The sequence below is a fragment of the Poecilia latipinna genome, unplaced genomic scaffold, assembly GCF_001443285.1.
Source record: "Poecilia latipinna isolate Pla-1442-1.1 unplaced genomic scaffold, P_latipinna-1.0 Scaffold674, whole genome shotgun sequence".
Lineage (NCBI taxonomy): Eukaryota > Metazoa > Chordata > Actinopteri > Cyprinodontiformes > Poeciliidae > Poecilia > Poecilia latipinna.
In genome coordinates, this window is record NW_015113290.1 from 54,903 (window position 1) to 59,970 (window position 5,068).

The 5,068-nt window shown below is 38.9% G+C and overlaps 1 protein-coding gene and 1 long non-coding RNA gene across 3 annotated transcripts in view; both read left to right on the top strand.

The window, feature by feature from the left end:
* LOC106954706 (uncharacterized) overlaps positions 1 to 2,312 on the top strand; it is a 15,894-nt gene extending 13,582 nt beyond the window's left edge. Inside the window, exons 2-3 of the long non-coding RNA XR_001426412.1 lie at positions 761 to 763; positions 2,208 to 2,312. This is a non-coding gene — a long non-coding RNA (uncharacterized LOC106954706). The remainder of the gene's footprint in view (positions 1 to 760; positions 764 to 2,207) is intronic.
* Positions 1 to 5,068, top strand: part of gdf11 (growth differentiation factor 11) — a 45,702-nt gene that overhangs the window by 16,535 nt on the left and 24,099 nt on the right. The gene's annotated exons all lie outside the window — the stretch shown is intronic.

A 5,068-nucleotide genomic window follows, 5' to 3' on the forward strand; every position in this document is an offset into this window, starting at 1 on the left:
ACAGAAGAAACCAGCTCAAATAAGCTTATCTGTTTGTTTCTCTGAGTAACCAGTGACAAGCTTGTAAAGTTCCTCTAAAATAAGAGTTTCTGTTTAGCAGAACCAGACCGTTAAAGTGTCAAAACCATGGACACCATTGTGGATTCTCAGTTCCAGTAAAAACGATGCCGTACAGTAACAAGGCCGGACTCTGAAACGGTCCCCAGCTACACACAGGGCTGCTTACGTAACGGCTGTGTTTAATGGCGGCTTTCAAAACACAAATCTGCCAAAGAGCCGGAGAAAAACAAAGTCAATGTGACCCAGAGCCAGAGGAGGGGAGAGAATCCAAAAATTTAACTCAAGAAAAGGCAGAACTGCCTCGACGTATTTTCAATTTTCACGTTTTTACTCCAGTAGAAGCTGAAAAGAGGTAATTCAAGAGGTTATTTTAAAGAGTGTTTGATAGAAAGGTGACCCAAATACTGGCCTTGAATTTAGTATATATATATATAAAAGATGTTTTCAAAGAGACAAAATCTAAAGTTTTATTGAAATATGTAAACATATTTTATGATAAAAGATGTTTTTATAAGACTGATAGATTTCAGACAAAGAAATGTATCTTTAACAATGTGAAATCTAATCAAGATTCATGTTTTTATTTTGTAGATTAACATAAAATCATAGCATAGATAAAAAACACAACTGCAAAATAACAAATTCAACTTTTCAAAATCAAAAATTTAACACATAAAACCATTGAAACCAACACCTGCAGCAGGTTTATTAGGACATGTTGCTACAGTGTTTCCAGTGACGATGTCTCCTGTTTACTGAATACTTATTCAACCTTCAAATGACTGAACAGAAAAACACATAATTAAAACATTAAAGCTTGTGTAGAAATAAGAAAACAACATTTAGCTTTAGCTCTCCACGTCCGGTGCAGTTTTGGCTCAATTATCTTTTTTCTAATTTCAGTAAAGTTGCTTTATGTGGATTAAATACAAGTGAAAATACTGAGACTTCATAATAATTTTACTCAAGTAAAAGCGGAGAGTACGATGCCGTAAATCTACTCTTAAAAGTAAGTTACTTTTTCCCAAAAGGTTACTGAAGTAAATGTGACGGTCTAAATGTAACTGGTTACTTCCCAGTTTTTATTTTTAATATTTTTCTGTTTTTCAATAGAGACAAAAACACACATTTTGAAAGTAACAACCTGCTTAAATGAAATGTTAGATCAAAGGCGTTTCTAACAAATAAATCCATCAGTCTTTGATAAAGAGAACAATGATTCTCTTAACCTCAGACATCAGCAGCGTCTGCAGCGTTTGATGATCCAGAAAGATGGACGTCTGATGTTTTCATGAATTCACTGTCATTATATTTGCCATCAGTGAAGATAGAAATGATAAATTCTCCTGACAGATTTAGGTTTAAAACCATCTGTAGCTTTAACCAACATGCTCCTTTCTGACTGCAACATTTTGGAGCAACCTGGCCATAAAGATTAGGGTGATGGCAAAGAGGCCTTTGAATATTGAAATCTAGCAACTTATTGATCAAAAGTATCAGAGGAAACCTGCTGAAAACTGGACACCAACCATGAACCTGATCCCTTTAATGGCAAGAAAAGACTTTTCTGCATATGTTTGAGAACGGCATGAGATGACATCCTTTTTTATCAAACCATTAATAAAATCCGATTATATAACTTTTACATTAACTTAATGCCTTCATACTAAGTAAAGACACTGTTTTAGTAATCTAACTTACTGAAAATAAAAGCATTACTAGTTTATATGTGTCAGGAAACTGTTTATTCCCATAATGTGTTTTGAATGACAGAAGACTGATTTAATATTTTAGAGTCAATGTTAACACCCAAGATCTGAGGGAGTTTAGTCAGTTCAATGACTTCTGTGTTTTCTGCAGGAAGTTGGAGGAAATTCTGACAAATAAAGTCATAAATATAATTTCAGTCGCCGACTCAGTAATTTATTATGGTCATGTGACGACACAAGAATCTAAGGTTGTGTTTAATCAGGTAACAATTGACCTGAGCCGAGTGGATTATGAATAAATATGGACTGAGAACGGAGCCCTGAGGAACGCCAGGTAATCTTTATTGGCAGTCTGTTCATTTTTACAGTTTATAATCAACTGCATCAAATTCAGGATTGAGATTCGTTACTAGTTATGCAGAAGTTTTAATCCTTTAGAGGTCACTACAGTGGACGGCTGTCTAAAAGCCATTTTCTTGTGCTTCTTGTGGATTTTTATGTTATAAATGCACACAGACCACTGAAGTGGACACTAACGCACCATAAAATACACCATCAACTACTGGCCATCAGCTGCAAACGCAAGAAATTATTTTTGTTAAATCCAATATGGCCGACTGACCCGGTCCCTCCTTCTACTGTAGACGACTTTGGCAGGTAAAAAAAAATATTGTTACATCAGAAAACCCCTAAAGAACAATACTACTGATGTATTTTTCAAATAACAACTTTGTATTTGGAGAAAATTACAATTGATCAATTAAAAAACATAAAATATTTATTTATTTATTTATTTATTTATTTACAACAAAATTATTCCTACTTTTTTATGCCTTAAGAAAATAAAAAAAAATTGAAAAAAAAAAATCCTGAGACAAAGGATCATAATTCATGCATGATTAAGATGCATGACATTTGAAACCAAAATTAAATTCACGTTTTGTTACTGCAGCACAAACATCACAGAAGAGATCAGACATATGCACAACAAAACTCTGCTGGTTTTAGCTAAATTACTTCATTTCCTTGCTTACTTCTTGGTTGAACTGGTTCAACTGAATGCAAATGTAAAAAAAATTAAGTCAATTTGACAAAAAATAAACACCGTTTCTTAAAACCCGACGGCCTCCTCAGCCGTGCTGTCAGTAAATTCAGCTTAATTAAAACCATTTGGAAGTGTTCGTCATTTATTAGCATATGTAAAGTGCGTAAGAGGATCTGGCTGCCACAGACCCACATTGTGTTTGGCATGCATGTGTGGACGCACACAAACAGCAGCAGCGACACCCGGCATGCCTCGTGCTGTCCAGCTGTCCACCTTATCGCACTTCACTGCTCTTCCCGTCCCGCTGCCTGGCGAACGCGCTCATAATGCAAACATGTGTAACACTAAAAACAATGAGCGGGGAGTGTGTTCGCCGCCGAAGCAGTTTGGAGGCCGTGTGTGTTGTGTGTTTATGTGGGGCTGCCTGGTTCCATGTGTGCGTGTTCACTGAGCTAGAACAGGGAGCATTAGGAGGTGTCTTTTGTTGCTCCTGGGGGGCTACCGTGCTCAGTCCTAATAGGAGTCTTGTGCCTGCCGTTGTCCCGAGGGAGACCTTTGAATGAAGGGGTCTAACTTCACACACACGCTCTCTCTCACACACACACACACACAAACACAAGCCGCTGCGCCCCGCCGCCCCCTCCGCCCTCAGCCCGAGCCCGGCCTCCCCCACCATCCTTTCCGCTCCCTGGGGACCGGCTGAGAGACAAAGAGGGAGCGGGGCCGGGGCTGGATGGGATGTTTGAGGGGGTTTGCCGTGGCCCCTGTCTTATTAGAAGGGTCGTGAACGTGTCACGATGATTAATATGCCGAGGTGCGTGGGGATACCCTAGAGTCACATTTATTCAACGCGAAGAGTCCCAAACACACACATTTGCTGCAAAATGGCACATTTGCATTTCCCATTAAGAAAAGAAATTATAAATATATATGCAAATGAAACTCCTATCTAGGTTTGTGCCATTATGCGTCATCCATTTGGGCATTCACAAAAGAGTTTCCCTCCCTGCACCATCTGAGCTGATTGTTTTCGCCCGGCGTTTCCCTTCGTATCCGTGTGCCATGCAAACTTTGCTCAAACTGCATCGCGCTGCACTTCAGTTGCGTGGAAAACGCAGCGCTAAGATGTGGATATATTTGAGGTAGAAGCCACTTGATCGTTCACACTGACACTCATTTATTTTCCTCTTTGGTTTTCGTTGGGCTACTTGAGAAACATTAACAGAAACAGAAGATTTTGCCCCTGCAACAGCCAGCGTGACGTAAACAGTGAGAAAGCTTGTGGAAAAACTGCTTTAATTAATAGTTAATTAACAGAATTTATCACTTTTTGAACTGACAGATTCATTGTTTTACTCAGCTTCCCCCATCCATCTGTTTTTAACAGTTTAACTGGCTCCGTTCTCATCTACGCCTCAGTGACATTACAGCTAAAACCATTTAAATGGGCTGCGATTGTATGAAAACGAACAGATGGCGCTGTGAATAAAACCCCTATATTCTATATGCCTCCCCTTGCGTGCATGTATAGGAGGCTAACTATGGAACGCAGGTACCCAGGGAGTCAACCAGATGTTTGATAGGCCCACCTGCAGGCCTGCCGTGTGTTGGCAGTAAAATTCATGCGCTGCATATGCTGCAATTATACCACTGGGAAATAAGCGGCTGCAACAATGAAGAAGGCTGCAGACACTTGAGGAGGAATATCAAACAAATCGGCTCCTTTGGCGGAAAAAAGAAAGGAAAAGCAGTCAAGAAGACTTGCTCTGACTTTTTTACTGAGATTTTATGTCGTGTTGTTAAGAGTAAGGATTTACCTGATTTAATGTACATTTACAGAAGTTGGTACTGCACTTTTAAAATTATGTTTTCATTTAAACATGAATGCCGGCTGCTTTAATAAAACTGTCTTGGCTTTTAATCATCCATCAGAAGCAATAACTTAGTGAAGCTGACAGATTTCAGCTACTAAAGTGTTAAATTTAGCTGTGTTTAACTGCACAAGGAAGGGATTTTGAGAACATTCCCGTCCTTTCTACCTGTCAAAAGATAACAGCATGAGTAATTATCTGCTCAGTGCACAGCTGATGGTTGCTTCCCCATTTTGCATTTGTAGTTTTGGTTCCTTTTATAACTGCTGACAGTCATTTCTTGCCTGGCAGGGATAAGTTTCAATATCTGCTTTGGTAGTGTGGCGACACTAGATGGGAATTCAGATTTTGTGGAAGTTTAATTTTAGTAAATTGCTCAACAA